Raw genomic sequence first — 19701 nt, forward strand, 5'->3', positions numbered from 1 at the left:
GGGAAGGGCTCCCAGGGAAGAAAGAGCAGGAGAGCTGCTGTGGCTGGGCTTCCTAATCCTCCAGCCCACAGTGCAGCCCATGCTTTCCTCAGGCACTGGCAGCTCTGAGGATGCCATGCCCAAGCTCCCCCTCAGCCTCTGGGATTTTTTCACAACTCTCCCTTTCCCCCAAGATGTCTGTCTCCAGAGTCGTCTTCAACTGCCCTTATCACATGATCTGCAGGGGGTCATTTTCCCCTTTCCAAAATGGCTGCTTCTAGAGAGGGCTTCATTTGCCTGTATCACATGGTTTCTGAGAAGCCATGCTGTACTACGCTGCTGCCTGGCTGAGTTCACCCTGGGACCCTGTTTCCAGTAAGGTAAGGTGATTTCATTGCTCATTACATAAGGAAATCTTAGACAATGACTTTAGCATGAGATGTATAATTGCTGGGGAAAGGAATATTCAAAGCATTAACAGTCTTTGCAAGACTGTGGCACGGAGGGCGGATCAGTCCACCCCCCGCCTTTTTGCTTTTAGCAGGTGATCTCAGCCAATTCTCTTCATACAGGCTAGGGGTGATGCGTAGGGGGTGCACGCAGGTGCTCATGCACCCCCTGAGCGTGGCAGTGCACCCCCTACAAAAAGGCGCCACTGACACTGTCAGTGGTGCCTGTGGGCAGTTGCCACTCGCCACCCCACGGCTGATACCTCCACACTGCCACCACCGCCACTCTCCCACCACCGTCAGCGCAGCCATGCCCCACTAGCCACTGGGGGCATGTGTTGTTCATGATATAGGCAGTGGTATATAACATGTTTAATGATGTCGATGTCCCTTGACCAACTGATGGTATCAGATACCATCAGCTTTGATCACTGGTGGGGTATTCTGTTAGCTTTCAGGATGCTCTCATTGCTTGGGTCCCAGGTTCCAAGTGCCCTAATGATCAGCTTGCATCATCACATCATACCCCTTCTCTCTCAGAGCGTCCACCTATGGCCTGTACTTAGGCAGTCTTCACTCCTGGGCTTTGGTGAAAGCCTGCTACTGGTTCTCAAAGGAGATGGTCACATTGATAATCATGAACTTTTCATTGCACTTGTCCTTTATGACCATGTCCATACACAGCTGGCTTCAGCAGACTGGGATGTCATGGTTCACAGTTACTATCCTGATACATACCAAGATGGCCTTCACCAGCTGGTCCTGTATAGCTCTGTGGCACAGTTGCCATGATCTCCCATGGGACTTGCAGCCACACAGAATGTGGGGCAAGATGTTGCTCTCATAGGTGCACTTTTGGTACCTCTTGTTTCAGTGGCTGGAGTAGATGGCCCCATTGAGCAGGAGGTAGTTAATAGGCCCGGTCAATGAAATATCAGTCTGCAAAGTATGTGATGTTCCCACAAGGCATGAATTGGTTGCTGTCATCCTACTTTGAGATAATATCAGAGACTTTTCCCTGGTAATGTTTCATTTTTGGGTCACTGATAAGATTTATTTCTGATGATCTGTAGAAGATGCATTTTTTTCCACAAAACATTTTTGGGCTAAACAGTGAAACTATCACTCATGTTTAGAATGCATTGATTCATAGAATCTGTCCAAATGAAATAAGTGTTCAATGGATCTCTTGTTCAATGCCATTATGCAGATAAATCAGTGTTGACTAGTAAAAGGGCTGCCCAATGTAGAACTTTCTTCTCCAGTTCTATGTTCCTAACCTTGGAAATAGGATAACGTAACACTCCTTCTGTTGGACGTTTACCCATGACCCTTTCATCAGTCCTTGCTGCAATGACCATGCAAGGCTAGCTTGAAAGCAAGTATATTTCTTAGATATTCAAGTGTTTGGTTTGCAGCATGCCTATGGAAAGAGGAATGGGCACGCAACTCAAAAGATACAGGTCTTTGCCTTGGCCCCTTATACTCAAGTGGTTTACATCTTACAAAGCATTTTCCTGCTGACAAGAATTGTTTGCAAATAAATAAGAGTTTGTCTGAGTTAATGGTTATTTTAGCAAACACTGTGCAAGCATTGCCCTGTCAGACTGGCATTTTCAAGATCTTTCCATTTGCTTTATCTGGTTTCACCCTGCTGATAGGCATCACATATTTGTTCACTTTCCTTTGAGTGATCTGCTTTACTCAGGCCAACATCTTCCTTTTCAATAAGGTTTGAAACCTTTTTAGATATTGCCTTTCTATTTGAGAATCTATCCATTGTATTTTATACTTACTAGAAAAAAAAATCAAGGCATAGCTGGGCAGTTATGGTTGCCTGAACTTAGTTATACTACTGATTAAGAGAGAGTTAACTCTCAGGAATGACTAGCAGAAATCTTTTTCCCCCAATACTCTGCCTTCCAAAAACAAGGCATGACTTATTCGGGGGAGTGCAATATGCAAGAAAATGAGATAATAGTGTTCCTAGGCATATTATACATATTCTAGACTTTACTAAGGTCAATAAAATACCTTTGCTCACCATTATTTTTATCATCTAGCCAAACATATCAACATGTCAAATTGTTTTAATACAAAAAGTAAAAATACAACATAGTTGTGAGTTTGTAGAACAGCCTTACATAGTAGGACTAACGGACACAAAAACTTTAAGAATTCATAAATAGTGTATACAAGGGTATATAATCAGGCAGATTTAGGGTACTAGTCTTCATGGCCAAAGATGTTCTTTCCAGTTCTATGATCCCACATATAAAGCATAAAAAAAAGAGATTTTCCTAGAAGCCAAAAACAGACATTAAAAAAGGTTAGTGTCCTGCATATTTCATGGTGTATAGGCTGACATGGTATATAGGTCGACCCCCAGCTTTTCCATCTGAAAGGTAAGGATTTTAATAGGTATAGTGTATAAATTGGGGTTAGGCTCAGTGCTTGGCTGGTGTGGCCCCATCTCCATCCTCTGTGAGCAGCCTGGTGCTGCTTGCAGGGGATAGAGAAGGGGACAGAGGTGGGGATGGGGATGGCAATGGAGATGGGGCTGGGCTTGGCGATTGGCTGTCATGGTCCCATTCTCTGTGAGCAGTGCTGCCCGCAGGGGATGAGACCGTGCCAGCCGAGAGCTGAGCCCAGCACCATACCCATCCCCTGCAAGCAGCACTGGGCTCACAGGAGATGGGGCCATTCTAGCCAAGTTCCAAGCCTGGCCCTGCAAGGGGCACTGCCAAATGCTGAGTTCAGAGCCTCTCACAGGGGACAGACCTAGGCTGGCCTTGTAGCTTGCCTGGCACAATTTCATCCCCCGTGAGTGGCTCCAGGCTTGGTGTTTGGCAGTGATGCTCACAGCAGCCCCATCCCCTGCAAGCCTGGTTCTACTCTCCAGGGTTAGGGATGGGGATGGGGCTGGGCACCACTGGCCTTGGCACTTGGTTGGCACAGCCTCGTCCCCTGCGAATGGCACTGGCAATGCTGTTCACAGGGGATGTGGCAACTCCAGAGGAGCACCAAGGTCAGCCAAGCCCAGCCCCATCCCTGTCCCTACCTCCATCCCCATCCTCATTCCCTGTGAACAGACTTGGGCTTGGTGCTGCTCAGGAGGGATGGGGATGGGGATGGGGATGGGGATGGGGCCAGGCTTGACACTCAGCTGGTATTGTCCCATTCCCTATGAGCAGCACTGGCACTGTGAATAAGTTGAGTTTGATTTTTAAGACACACAAATTGGGTTTCAAAACCCAACTTATACACTGTAAAATATGGTAATTGATAATGTGGCATAAAATATAGACCCTTCCTATTTGAGGTAAAACTGGATAATAAAACTGTATTCCTACTTCATAATCTTAGATTTTAAAACTGGTCTTATTTTGCTCTAGCAGAAAACAAAGAAATTATTTTAATGACAATGAAAAAACCACCACCACCAATGCATTTGTACACCAGAATACAAATAGTTCAGTGCTCTCAAGGATGTGGAACATGGAAGAATGACAAATCAGGTTTGGGTCTCATTCTCAGGACAGCATCCTCACCATCAGGCTGTTGGCTATTCCAGGCTTGTTGTATGGGAATTTCTAGTAGTGATTTGGGACCTCTTTCATGTCTCCCCACTCCCATCTTTCTTTGTAGTCAAATGTATGAGTGAAAGATATTTCCCAGATATACAAATCTCTCTTGGTGAAATCAGGACCTTCTCACAAGTAGTTTTAGTGTTGGCATCTTGATTTTTCTTAGGAAAAAGATTTCAGAAAAAAAAAATTCCATTCACCTTTAGTTTTAAGGTGCATCTGCCTCCTGTTTTAGTCAGTGACCATTTGCCTATTGCATTCAATAGAAGTGGGTCCCGAGAATAAATATCCACATTCACAAGTGACAGATAGAATTTTTATATGAGACCTACCTCCAGGCCCTGCTGCAGTTTCTGTAAAAAAACAGTGTCATAAAATTGGTGAACGATAACCTCTGTTTTACTCATGTCCTACAGATCCTCTCACAGGAGTGTCTGGGGACAGCACAAAGAATAAGCTGAATGCATTGTGCTCCAATTATTCCCTGCAGCACAGCTGGTTACATTAGGAAGGTAGAAAAGTCCATAGGGTGTGTGAGCACCCAGATCAGCCCAGAATCCCAGCTGTGCAATATTTTCAATATGAAATTTGAGAACAAACCAATTCTCCTGGGCAGCAGCTCTGGAAAAGCACAAAGCAGAATATGTCTCTAATAAACAAAAAGTTTTTGCATGTTACTAATATAGGGTTGTGTTGGCATTGCCTTAGATTGACCTAACAAACCATATAATCAATGTTAACATATACACTGTGGTTTTGGAAATAGATATTAATTCCAAAAAGAAACAAGACATTCTGGTTGTTACATTCTCTAGGGACACTTCTTCAGACCCACTGTTGCAGGCTAGCCAGTGAGTGAAAGAAACCAAATAGAAATCAGATAACCTTTATTCACTGTCAGTTAGTCAGTCCAATTGCCAGGGAAAATATGCCAGAATACACACATATCCAAAGCTCTCTAGGAAATGTACAACTTAATACATAAAACTATCCATGTTCTTTGTGTCTGACTCTGAAGCATTCAGACCTTTTGTGAGAGAGGAGGCAAAAGCCTCCCCCCCCTCCCATCATGTCCCAGGACCTCTCCCGACAAGCCCTGGTACTTACCGTAGGGAAGGAGACACGTGGCAGCTGCAAGGAAATGCCAACACAGGCTCAGTAGTTCTAGAGCTGCCTGAGCCTGTGAATTGGTGAGCCCTGGGGGCGGGGCCTCAGAGAAGCGCGGGCTGCTGAAAGAGCAGCTGGGGAAGGAATCAGCTGGCTGGGGAGAGAGGAGCAGCATGCTGGCTGGGAGACGCAGGTGGTGGAGCAAAGCAGCGGTGGCCCCAAGGGCAGGGAAGGAAGCTCAGGTGTCAGCCAGGGAAGCCCGGCTGCAGGAACGGGAAGTCTGGGCTCCAGGAGCCAAGGATCACTGAAGAGCCACAGTGGGGAGAAACAGTTCTCCATCACAAGTCTGGGTGAAGCCACAGCTGTGTCAGAGAGCTCAGGTACTGCGGCCGGGGGTGGGGGCTAAACCCCACAGGCAGCCCAGTGGAGCAGGCATTGGCTGTATCGGACCCCTACATGGAAGTGGCAAGTACCATCAGGTGGTGGAACCAGGAGTGATTAGCTCCTAGTCAGAGGGGTCCTGGGAGCCAGAATCCCAGGTGCCCGTTGGCAGATGCCAAACACCTTTTTCAGTTGAGGATTATCCTAAGTTACAGTTACTTCAGGCCAGGGCAGGTTTAGTTGCCTGAAAATTGATCCAAAGACCCGGGATTGACTTGGGAGAGATTGACAGCCAGAAAGGCCCAACCCAGGTTGAGGCAGGTAACATGGATAAGAAGAGATCATCCCAGAAAAGACTACAGGGAGCAGTATCCTCCCAGGCCATGGATGTGGCAAGGGTGGGGTAAAGGGGAGGTTTGGAGCCCCACCAAGAAAGACCAGGGTCAAGAGCCCTTTGGGATCACTGACAAGGAACTGCCTCCCTATTAATTAACATCAAAGACGTGGCAGGAGAATAGGGGGCAGAGCCCGAAACAATCTAGGGGGTCCCAGGGTGTGGTCTCACCCTGACGTCACTAGGGAACAAGGCACCAACCAGAAAGGGGCCAAAGCCTTAAAACACCTACCAGCGACGCCTTTAGATGTGCCATTGGGACATTGAGCCAAAGCCCACCAAGTAAAGTTATAACCTCCCCCCCACCCTTGGTGATGGGGGACCACTAAGGAACTTCATTGATTACTTAGGACAAATAAAAACAAAATAGAGATGGAGTGAGGCTCATACATTCATAAGGAGTAAGCTGAGGGAAGACACCAAGCAGAGCACACCATATAGTGCCCACTGGCCCTCAAAGGAATCCAAGGAGCCAATGGACACTGCCTAGTGAAACTCTTCCTGGAGAAATGAATGGATAAGGGACAGAAAAGTGGCCCTACAATCCGTGGTGGTCCCCACAACCAGACCCTCCTTCCTGGTCAAGTAAATTGCAAGCTTAACCAAAGCCAGGAGGAGTTTGATATGGATGCCCTTGGACGTGGTGAGTCCGTGGATGGGGAGTGCCAAAATGCAGAGTAATGTAGCCAGAACCTCAGTACAAGGTTCTGAAGGAGGTCGTGAAGGGGATGCAGGCTGGCACAATCCACATAGGCATATGCCTGGGTCGCCCCTGCTGACAGAAGGGGTCGGTATCAGAGGTGTCTATAAACCATGTCAGATGCATGCCCATGGTGATGGCTCCATGGAGAAGCCACCAGCTAAGGTTTCTGGTGGCTCATGGAATCAAGGTGGAATCTGTGCTCATTCCAGGGACACCTGTCCTCGCTGAGTGTGTCCCACCACTCGGTGTCTAGGTGAGACACAAGGAGGGGATGATAGAGGGCATGGGCCATGAGTGTGTAGAGATGGTGATTATGGGCAGTCCAGAAGCAGGCCAGATGGATATCCCCCAGCCTGCTGAGATGGTGTGGTAGGGAGTGCTGTGGGGTCTGCTGAGGCAGAATTCCTTCCAAAGCATTCAGGAAGCAGCAACATGGTTGAGAAACAATTAATACTTTGCCACCACCCAGTCCTGTCAGAATATTTACCACATCGTTTTTACAGCTCCAGGATGGGTCTATCAAACAATCTTAAGACAGAAAATACTGGTGGCTTTACAAGGGAGAATTATCTGGATACATTTGTATAATTCTAATAAGGTCAAGCATTACAAAGGTATGATGACGAATGCTTTGTCATAGATTCACTCACAGCCTCAAACTGTGTGATTGCCATATTTTATTGACAAAACAGGACTGCTTTTCCCTTAATTCTATTCCACCATTAGAATGCAATAACTTTTGGGTTTTTTCCCTTTAACAACATGATAAAAAAAATTAAACTTGTACTTATAATTTGTAATAATGAACACATTCACTGCATTCACTTATTAGCAAACATTCAGAAATTCTTCTGGCAAACAGCAAATTCAGAACTAAAATCTTCACAGTGAGCTAGCTACCTTCTCTTCTGCCTGACTTTAGACTAACAGAGCTAACTATTTCTCTCTATTAACATTATTCCATAATGACAACAACCAGTGAAAAGGCACATCATTGTTTTAGGGAATTTAATGCAAAATTGATGCCACTACTACTCCTTGGGTGCATCTACAGAAGACGCTACTGTGCAGTCATTACTGCACATTTGTTTAGTATTTATATTAGAAAGTAGTAAATAAGTGTGCAGTAACTTGAATTACTACACAGTAGCACTGGCAAACATCTTTTAGGTGATGCTACTGTGCAGTAGCCTAATAATACTGTATAGCAGTACATTAGCACTGCCGTGATGCACTACTACACAGTATTTTTCGGCTCCTGCACAGTCAGTGCCTCGTGTCAATGTGCCCCTTGATTCTAATATTCAATTCCAGGTTTACTGTCTCTTCCTAGCCAAACTTACTTTAAGGTTAATGGGAGGATTTATTTTACAGTACCCAAGAAACTGATGAAATAATAACCTAGTTACCACAATGCATGTTATTCTCCTTTTCACTACAACCCTCTTTTCTGGCTCACTACCAATGACTACTCCTCCAAAAGAAAACTTCCAAATTCAATAAAAAATACTATATGAAAAATGGGACCATAACTACAACTATGAGTCAGACTCCCCATGGATTTTGTAACAAAACTTTGTTTGTAAAACTGTGACAGGAATCGCTGTAGCTGTTCTACTGTAATCCCTGTATCACTAGGGCATATAGAGAAAAACATCCCCTTAAGAACAACATTACACCAGCACTGTGGCCAGCCTGAGAAAGTCTGCTGTTTAATAACTGTACATAACAGAATAATCACTGTTTTATCTGGTCCTACTCTTGTGATTAGGAAAATGGCAAAAGACCAAGACCGAGGGAAAAAAGGCAATAGAAAGAATTGACAAATGTTAAACACAGAAGCTTTCAAGCATTATGTTAGCTGCATCTTCCCACAATATCTTGTGCTGCATTGCAAAGAAGGATGAGAAGTGTAAAGTTAAATAGTGACTCACTGTTGAACTGTAATGCCTCAACTAATAGCAGTAAACTGAGCAGTAAGCAGAGAGCAGTTGTTTTGGGATAAGCAGCTCAAATGTGGGACTGCCTCGAATAGGCTTTTTTTCTGTGCTAGGGACTCAGAGCCTTGTTATGCAGTAATTTTAAGTGGCTTCTGGAGTTCTTAATCCCTGGACTGCCTGCACATTAACACCTTTTAAGTGGCTTAAAACACTCATTCTTTGGTTTAACATTATGCCACTCCAAGGCAGGATTACCTGTAATCCAACAAATGTTGCTCCTGTTCCATTAACTTGTGGTCACTCTCCACAGCTTTTCCACCCAAGCTGAAGTCCTCCAGCATCCCAGGAGACAGTGTGCCAGCAGGGATGACAGGGCAAAGTGGGGCCAGGCACAGTGTCTTGCCCCTGGGGACATCTGGTAGAGTGAACAATGCAGCCCTGGAGTGCCTGGCAGCCAGGGTGCCATCCACCTTTGTTCACACTGGCTCTGCTCCTGGTGGGAACAGAGCAAGCCGGTCCATATGGGGGCCCCCCATTTCGCCACTGCTGCTCATCCAGTTGGTGTCAGCATTGGCAAGGAGGTGGTGCTCCGCCACACGGACTGGTTTGCTCTGCGCTGTTGGGAGCAGAGACAGTGAGAATGGCACTGAGGCACTGCAGCTGCCAAGTACTCTGGGGTTGCAGCACTCACTTGCCTGGCAGGAGCACAGATTCTGTCTTTTCCCTAGCTCCTAGTCCTCCCCCTGCTCATCAAACCTCTAGTGGGAAGTCACAGCTGTAAAGGTGAGGGGTAGTCACAGATGGTTTTTCACCTTACTGAGACTGCTCCACTAATCCAAACAACACTAAGCCAATTAACATTTGTTAGGCTTACAGTGTAAACTCTGAAAAGGCCCTCAGGGTGGCTGACTGGTGCTAGAGTGTTTGCCTAGTGATTGGTGTGTGTGTGTTTGTATATTTTAATTTTTTTTTCCCCCTGTGATATGTGTTTGCTTTCTCTCTTTCTCTCTTTTTTTCCTTTTTCCCCTCTACAGTGACTGAGTGACAAGGCTTGTCCTGAGTTAGGCTGATTTAGGAAATTGAGGGGTGGAGTTAGGATAGGCAGCCCCCAGGAACCTGAGTGAGTAGTGAAGAAAGAGGGACTTGCTTAGTGAATTTGCCTGAGGAGGGAGCCAGGGAGTGGGAAACTGAGTGTGCATGTGCATGTGTGTAAGGGCTCCAGTGCAGGAGTTTGGCATGCAGGTTCTTGTGGTGTGTCTTTTTCCCCCTTCCCTCTAATTTTTTTTCCCCTCTTTATAGCATAGGTGTTCTCCAGGGAGCAAAGGAGCATGGAGTCTGCATCTGCTGTTGTAGCCTGCATGGGATGTGCCATGTTTATGTTCATTCCAGCGGTCAGGAGAATTTCCTTTGAATTAAGTGTAATCTGGTGTCTGCCCTGGAGGAGAAGATTCACAGATTGGAAGCACAGCTAGCCATGTTGCTTTGCCTCTGGGACTAGGGACATTACTTAGACAAGAGTTACAAGAAGCTGGTACTGGAATGGCCAAAAGGCAAGGAGAAGTGGCAGCATGACTACTCAAAGAAAGAGGGCCTCTAGAATTGAAGAGGAGTGGCCTGAAGTCAGCAAAAGCTTTCAAGCACTCTGAGGTGGAACTGTTGAGCATTGGCAGAAGAGGCAGAGGAGAGAACATCTGCAGACATGAGGCAAAGGAGGCCTTTGGGAAAACTCCTATCCTTCAGAAAACTCTGGAAAAAATCAGGGGAAATAATGCTGGGAAAATAATGCTGGGGAAATAATGCTGAAAGGAAATCAGCATGGATTCATTGCAGGTAGATCCTGCCTGACTAACCTTGTTTCATTTTATGGCCAGGTCACAAAATGCTTAGATGCAGGAGTCGAGGTAGATGTCATCCACTTGGACTTTAAGATGGCCTTTGATAAAGTATCTCATTCTGTTCTCAAAAATAAACTGACAGGCTGTGATGTAGATGATTACACGGTCAGGTGGGTGGTAAATTGGTTTAGTGGTCCTACCCAGAGAGTGGTGGTAGACAGGTTGATATCAACCTGGAAAGATGTGGGCAGTGGAGTCCCACAAGGCTTGATCCTTGCACTGGTGCTATTCAATGTCTTCATCAGTGACTTGGACAAGGGTGTGGAGAGCACCCTGTCCAAGTTTGCAGATGATACCAAATTATGGGGCAAAGTTAACATCAAAGGGTAGGGAATGGATCCAGGTGGATCTGGACAGATTGGAAAAATGGGCAGAACAGAATAGGATGCTGTTCAATAAAGACAAGTGTAAAGTGCTGCACCTAGGCAAAAAGAACCACCAACACACTTACAGGTGGAGGGATGACCTTCTCAGCAGCACAGCAGGAGAAAGGGATCTTGAAATCATGGTCAACTCCAAGATGAACGTGAGTCGTCGATGTGATGAAGTGATCAACAAGGCTTACAGTACTTTATCATGCATTAGCAGATGCATGATGAACAGGTCCAGGGAGGGGATGCTTCCCTTATATGCAGCACTGGTCAGGCTGCAGTTGGAGTACTGCATCCAGTTGTGGGCACCACACTTCAAGAGGGATGTGGAGAATTTTGAGAGGGTTCAGAGGAGGGCCACTCATATGATCAGAGGCCTGCAGGCAAGGTCTTGTGAGGAGAGACTGAGGGACCTAGATCTCTTCAGCCTTTGGAAGAGAAGGCTGAGAGGTGACCTTGTGGCTGCCTATAAATTCATCAGGGGAGGGCAGCAGGGAAAAGGAGATGCTCTATTTACTAGGGCACCCCTTGTAGTAACTAGGAACAATGACAACAAATTGACGGACAGCAGATTTAGGTTCGACATTAGAAAGAATTTCTTCACAGTAAGGGTTGTCAAAGTCTGGAATGGGCTTCCAAGGGAGGTGGTGCTCTGCCCTACCCTGGGAGTCTTCAAGAGGAGACTGGATAAGCACCTAGCTGGGGTTGTCTGATCCCAGCCCTCTTTCCTGCCCAGGGCAGAGGGTTGGACTCGATGACCTACTGAGGTCCCTTCCAACCCTAACATCTATGAATCTATGAGGCAGCACCCTAAAAAGCACAAAGTACAAGGCCACAAGGACCACTGCATCAAGAAGGAAGGGAAGAGTGGTGCCATGGATGACTTCCTTGTGTGAGGGCAGAAGCACCAATTTCTTGTGCAGATTTGGGGGACCAGGAGGTGTGCTGCCTGCCTGGAGCTGAATTCAGGACATCACAGAGAAAGTGTACAAGGTCATCCATCATTCAGAACACTACTCTTTTCTGCTTGTCCATGGAGGCATGAAAGATGATGCCAGGAATAATACTGAGCAGATCAGAGGTATCTATGAGGCTCTGGGCAGGAGGCTTAAGGAGACTGGAGAACAAGTAATATTCTCATTGAATCTTCTTGTGGAAGACAGGGATTCAGGCAGAGACCATCATATCCTGGATGTGAACGCATGTCTGAGATGGTCGTGTTGACATGAAGGTTTCAGCTTCTTTGACAATGAATGGATGTTCTTGAGAGGAGGGTTGCTATCAAGAGAAGGGGCCCATCTCTACTGTGCATTAAGCATCACTAAAAAAGCTGCATGCGCTTTTATGCATTAGCACAGCCTAATGTGCATTAATTTAGTACCTCACATTGGAAGTACTAAATTTAATACACATTAGAAAAGTTGCATTAATGCATGTGTTGACATACCCAGAGACCAGTTCCTGCTTCTGATCCATGTCAAGGGCTAACTCCCACTGGACTTTCTTGAACCAGGTTTGGAATCAAAGTTTGTAAGACAACAAGTGACTTCCTTCTTCAGAAAGGAGTGAAAGAGGGAGCCAAGGCACAGAAATTCAAAGATTGAAATTTGCCCTGTCATTATTAAGTGTGAGATGTCTAAAGGGTAGTTTTTCCAGCCTAATGAAGAACAGACCTCTGAGGGCAAAGACAACAAAAAATAGGCACAACTCTCTTCATTGGCTTGGTGCTCAGTTAGCATTCCAGGGGGACGAATTAACCTGGCCTTTTAGCTGGCTCATCTTGCCAAGTACATAGCCACAAAAAGGATTATGACCTAGAAGCTTCTGGTTTAGGTTGTAAAAATATAGAGATTTACAATAGAAATATCTAGTACTGACATTGTTTAAATGATATGTGAAAGACACTGACTTACCAAAGGCTAAAAATCAAACAACTAGATGTTTTTGGTTCTCTTTTTCTGTTTTTATAGCTCTCTAACAAATGTGCACACACTGAATGCCAGCTCTGCCTAAAAAAATAGATGAAAAAAGTGTCACTGGACAATATAACTTTCTCTAGAGGTAAGGATTTTTTTGTGATATTCTTATTGGACCAACTGTAACAGTTGGGAGAGCTGTTGGACAAGATTTGGGGCATATTGGTTTTCCTCATTGTATTTTGATAGTGAAAAAATACGAAGGAGTACCTTGTGACTTCCACCGATCGTGTCCAGCTCAATTTGATACTCTAAATGCACTTCCCTAAAAAGCCTCTGGGTTTTTAGGACATCCTATGATGTCAAAAACTGTATGATCAACTTCAAATCTAAAACCCAATGTGGCATATAATCAAATAAAGTTCAGACTCAACAATTTAATTTTGAACACTTGCGTGTCATAAGATCCCCTCTGTCTAAAAGCTATGAAGGACAACATTTTTTCATACAAGACTATGAAATGTCGGTGCCTCAGTTTTTGAGTGGTCAGCTGCAGGTTCCTACTTATCCAAAAAGAGGAACTCAAAGTTAGCAGCATACTGAACATTTTTGTCCCTGGTCTTTCAAGTTTTATAGTAGTTCATCTCTCAGATGCTTCTCTCTCTTTGCAAGTTATATATTTAAACTGCATAATACACTGTATCATACAGTAATATTAAGTAACTGCTCTCTTGGACCCAAAGCATAAAAAACACTGTGAATAACTTTTATTTTTCATTTTAATGACTTGAAATCAATTACTTTTAGAAGTACCAGATGTCATATAATGCTTGTTGCAAATTATTGTTTTCAGTTAGCTTCACTGTGTTCAATTCACTTCCATAATTTTTCTGGTACTAGGATGGATGGTTGTTTCATTGATTTAGAGAGAGATTTCTGTTCAGGTTAATTTTAAAAGAATTATCCCCTTAAGGTAAACTGTATGAAGGAAATAAAATATATGTGTGTGTACTTGTGTGTGTATGTATGCATATGTGTGTATATATATATGTATGTGTACATATATGCTTATGCATGTGTGTATGCATGTATGTGTGTGTGTGTATATGTATGTATGTATGTTTGTGTGTGTACACACACACACATACATATATATATATATGTATGAATACACAGACACACATATTATATATAACTTTTGATCCCTGCGGAGGAACTTCTCTTAGTGGTGGTCCTCCGACCACCTGTACCTGGTTCCCGACCCCTCAGTGCTGCCAGATGCTGCAAGCAGGTGCCTGAAGAAGAGTTCTCTGGCATCCCATGCTCTCTGCTGCCAGTCTCTCTTCAGCTGCCCCTCTCTGGGGCCAGAAGTAGCTACCATGGCTCATCACCTGCCAATCTGGAGAGAACATTCACTCTGGAAATGTGGTGTGCTAGTGCGCAATGATACATGTGTGTGTTTGTGTGTGTATACACATATATGTGAAGTGTGTTGGGAGGTAGGAGTTTTCAGTCTCTAGTACAGGTGTTTTATTATGAACAAGTGTTTCATGCTTGGCCCTGGGGGGTCATACACTTTTTCACTTTCACCTCTTGATGTTTAACTTTTTTATAATAATTTTTTTACAAATTCAAAGTCTCTCTCTCTCTCTCTCTCTCTCACACACACACACATGCACACACACACACACAAAACATATATGTATATATGAAACACTTTTAAATAATAAAATACTAGTATTAGACAATGAAAACCCCTCCCTCCCAACATCCTTCATGGAGTTACATTCATTTTCCACCTTGCAGAGAGCCCACATTCAAATGAGACACATGGCCAGACCAGGAAGTGGAAGATTTGTAGGGCATTGTCAGAGCTGGAAACTGTAAGGAAGTTTTGGAGACTCTTCTGGGTCCCCATCTTGATCTGTCCCTGCAGGAGATTGGTGCAGGATAGAGAAAATGCACACCCTTTCAGAGAAGTCCAAGTCCAGTGTGGCAAAGAGGATGCTGAGAGCAGCAAAAAATGGCTGCAGTCAGGGACAGTCCAGGAAGGCATGGAAGAGTGTATCCCCCACCTCCTCCTTGCAGAAAGGGCAGGCTGCCAATGCTGCCAGGCCTATGTGTTGGACTAAAGTGCCAGTGGCCAGAGCTTCATGCAGCAGCTTCCACTGGAGATTGCCAGGTCTCTTTGATGATGAACTGCTTGTACAGGATGCATTAGAGTTGCTGTGGTGTTACTGCCACTAAGAACTACCTCCATGTTGAGAGAGAGACCAAGAGAGAGCATAGGCAGGACAGAGAGTATGGCAAGGAGCCTTAATGACGATTCTCACTAAAGATTTTCAGATCTAAGACACCCAAATCAACATGGACAAAAACACTGTCATGTAGGGTGAAATCCCTTGAAGGACTGCAAGCAAAGAATCATGCCAAACAGCAAAGGATCTTACATTTTATCAGATTCCACCTACAGGCTTTTTCTTAAATCAGCTGCATTTTACCAACATCATATTGTGCTGAAAGACGCTGTCAAGCCACTCTCTATCCATGGGAAATTCTCTACCAGTGCTACACAGTAATTAATGCAAGTCTTTACTCACATGACAATATTTTTCTCTTTTCACCTGAAGATCTCAGAGCACATCAAACATTGAACCCTACTATGTGAGACAAGTTGGTAGAGACAATGACTTGAGAGACACAGGCAAATCAAAAAGCTAGATAGCAAGTCTGTGTGACAACTAGAGATAGAAGAATTCTAGCTTCCACTTCCCTTTATTAAAGAGAAAACATTGCCTCCTTATGACACTCTGCCCTAAGGCCATGCAATAACCTGCACACATGGCTAACTTGAAACCCATGAATAGCCCAATCAAGATTAATCTGAGAAGATCTTTTTTGTTTCCTTTACAGTCTCTCCCTGTCAGACTGGGGCTGATCTGAACAGCATGAACTGTCTGACCTTTTGTATTTGTACTTTATTCAATGCAGTTCACTAAAGAGTCATGAGAGCATGATGTGTGTGTGTGTGGGGGCGGGGGGTATAGGCATTATACAGCCTTGCAAACATGGGAAAAAAAGAACAAAATGCCACCTTACTTTAAACTTGGTGCACTCCCACACTGAGCCCAGTGCATGCCTAGAAGAGACATCATGTTAATTGGAGCCATCTTACTCAACATCTGTATAGATTGGGCACTTTAATGAGTTTTAGATAAATGCGCCTACCGCCTACCCTCTCCTCCCCCGCCCCCGGAAGTGCCTGATATATACAGATGTTGCAGAGTCAGGCTGAACTAACGTCCTACTTCTTCCAGTAAACCACAGTTTGTTTGTTTTTTTTATGTTTGTCTGCAGCCTACGTTGCTAGTATGACACTAATTTCATTCAACTGTTAGTTATATTATTGAACTAACTAATGAGACACTTTTTAAAAAGTATTAAGGTGCTTAAAGATATAGCTAGACTCATAGTGAGATTTTGAAAAGCATCTCAGAACCTTTTAATATCTTTAAATTCAATATCTTTAAAACTCTGTTCTTAGGTACCAATGGTCACTGAGTATATTTCCTTCTCCTTTCCATTCTGTTTATTTTCATATTGTTCAGTAGTAGGGCTGTGAGAAACAGCTGTGTTTTGATTCAGTTTCAGATTTGGTTATTTCGGAGGACAGCGATTCGTTTTGGTGTTTTGGATCACTGTCCTGTTTCCTTTCAGCTGAATCTGTTTCAGAAATTCGTCTCTGCCAAATCTCCTCCAAATCTGTTTTGAACAGGCTGCTGGGAAAGCTTCACACAGCCCTACCCAGCCAGGCAGGGCTTGGGGCCAAGGCTGCAGAGCTCCAGCGGGGAGCAGGATGAGGCCATGGGTGGCTCATCTGGCGGAGGGGGAGGGCCACTGCCCTCTGAGCTGGTGAGGAGACCCCTGTACGAATCTCTGATCCCTGTCATGCCAGGTTGTGGGGCAGGGAAGCAGTGCAGAGCAGTGAGCAAGCCTGCTGGTCCTTGCCACGCAACTCAGGTCTGCAGGGAGCAGAGATCTGCACCAGGGTTTTCCTCATCACTGCTCTGCAGTGCCCTGGCGACGTGGGGCTGTGCAGGGTGGGCAGCAGTGGTAAGGAGACCCCAGCATAGATCTCTGCTCCCTGCAGAGACAGGTCGCGTGGCAGGGATCAGCACTGTCCTGCTGCATGATCTGTCTTTGCAGGGAGCAGAGATCCATGCTGGGGTCTCCTTCTCACCGCTACTCACCCCATGCAGCCCTAGATCTCTGCCCTGCAGAGCCAGGTCATGCGGCAGGGATCAACACTACCCTGCTACATGACCTGGCTCTGCAGGGACCAGAAATCTGCACCAGGGTCTCCTCGCTGCTGCTGCCCACCCCGTGCAGCCCCACATCTCTGAGGCAGTGCAGGGCGGGCAGCAGTGGCAAGGAGACCCCTGGCACGGATCTCTGCTCCCTGCAGAGTGGAGTCATGTGGCAGGGCAGCAGCGTACAGCTGTTTCCCTGCAAGCCTGGCTCTGAAATTTTCCAAAACATTTCCAAAACATTTTGGATGCCTCATTTTGTTTCAGAGATGTTTCTGAGACTTCCATTTCAATTTGAATTTGGTGTTTTAGGTGACAAAATGCCTCCGAAACAAAATGGCTGCCAAAATTTTGCACAGCCCTATTCAGTAGCTACTCAAAGTCCAGGCTCTGAGGGGGTCTCTTTTATTCTTTTTGTATCATTTATCATTTTGTAACATGACAATGGTATAACAAAAATCAGTTCCAGCTAACGCTTATGGGAGTCTCCTACAATGCACTTCTCCACAATTCCCTTCCTTTCAATATATATTTCCAGGTTGCTAGCTTATGTTTTTTTTCAGCCAGAATAATTATTTTTGCTGAATATACTATGGGTTTGGTATATGCTTCCCTTCTATTCTTCCTAATTACCTATTCTTCTACCAATTCTTCTTGCTCTTCTAGAACTATTCTATCTTGTATCTCAGTTCGTGACATCTTAAATGGGGTGTCCCTTAATGCTGTACTTAATAGAGTGTCCTTAGTTTCCCCAATGGCTGATGACATAATTTGTTTAAGCTCATACGTCTTCTCCTTCAGAAATAATTCATCCAGGAAAAGTAACATCAATAAGTATCCCTTAGTACCTGTTCTTTATTTTATCACTTGAAAATTATCCACCTACTTGACTTTATCAGTAAGCAAGCTTCTCAGACCCTTCCTTTTAGAAATCCTTGGAAAACCACAGTACTTTGCCTGACTTTTTGCTGCTCTCAGAGTTTGCATATTTAAATATCTTCCAGAACTAGTCAGCCTTTGGTATCAACAATGAGTCATAGTCTCTGCCAGTCACAGTCTCCATGCAGAATTTTCAAATAAAGTAACACGACTTTCACACACGAAGACACAAATAAACTATCAGTCTCTCATCACTCTTTTTAGCAGTTCCTATAATCTAATTGAATCATTGCTTTTAAGTTAATTCTTCCTGTTCACTGGTATTTTTCTTCCTGTTCAGTATTTTGCCAAGTTAACAGTTATTCTAATTGACATCAACATTCTGGGAAAAAAAGGAAGAAGGTTGTCTGCCTTCTGGAAAAGGCCCAAATGGAGAATTCTCCTATGGATAGAGACATATTACTCACATCCTGAATACCAGGCATAATTTGTACAAGTGTGAATAGCTTTTGAAGATCTGGGTCAGGGTAACAGAGTCTACATTTTTTATTTCTTCAGGGTATAAATGTGTTTATTTGTAATACCTTTTTATACATATAGCTGTGTTTTACCAATTTCAGTATTGCTGGACTAACAAGGGAAAGCTAAATAATTTTGTTTTCAAGAAACAAAAATTGGCTGTGTAAGTAGATTTATCTATTAAGGAAAATACCAAAGAGCATAGTTGTTTGGCTTAAAACATACTTGCAGTTTGGCTGTTACCCAACACTGAAAATGTATAATTTTTTAGGCACCTGATTTAAATAGCAATTAAGTCACTGGAATTACTCTGGTATGAGAATAGGATGAAGCCCTGGACTTAAAAGCTATGGATATGCATACTGCTTAACAGCTTCTGGATGGGCTTCCAAGGATCCTACCCTTACCAGGAGGTAATATTGCATTATTAACAAGAACATTGCAGTGGAATGGGTCCACTAGTGCTTAGCACAAACTGATGTATTATAATAATTACACTTTGTCTAGAGAAGAAAATGTCACCAATTTAAATGATTTTTAAACCAATTTTGTTACATTGATACAACTTACTTGGAACCAGCTAGACCAGAAGTTCTTCCTCTAAAGTTCAGAGCTGAATTTATGGTTCCATAATAAGTCTGAACCAAGAACATTTAGATGTGGAAAGCTCTAATCCAAAGCATGCAATTAGGGTCCATTTCCATCAATAGTAACAGAACATGAGAGTTATGAAGCTTAGGCTGCAAACAGATGTTACCCTTGTGTCACCATAAACATTTTTATGGAGGTACAAAGTGAAAGCAAACAGTTGTCCATGTCCATTTGTCACTCCACAAATGCCCAAATTTGTAGCTGTGACAAAAGATAGTATCTATTTGTGATGCTATTTTGCTGCATACATGTATTTTTAAGGCAGAAGATCCTGAGCATGCTGTGTATTCCTGGACAGGGCACCTCAGGGGCCAACTAAGGGTGTGACTGAATATGGGGAAACCTGGAAAGGCTCTCCTGGGGCTTCAGGGCCCCAATATGGATTCTCCAGGTGAACCTCTGTAAGTGTGAAAGCCTGGGTTTCCTCTGTTTCCAGAGTCACATCCTTAGTTCAGCACTGGCGGAGACAGCACAAGCAGAGGGCGCTGACCAATGGTGGCAGTATCCTTGCAGCTGCATTTCCACCAGTGGTTGGTGGTTCTCCCCTGCATGCAGCTGATGGACATGTAGCAGGCCCGGCTGGTGAACTCAGACTGGTGGGGTGGTGGAGCATCTCACAGGAA

The sequence above is a fragment of the Alligator sinensis genome, unplaced genomic scaffold, assembly GCF_000455745.1.
Source record: "Alligator sinensis unplaced genomic scaffold, ASM45574v1 scaffold93_2, whole genome shotgun sequence".
In the NCBI taxonomy this organism is placed as follows: domain Eukaryota; kingdom Metazoa; phylum Chordata; order Crocodylia; family Alligatoridae; genus Alligator; species Alligator sinensis.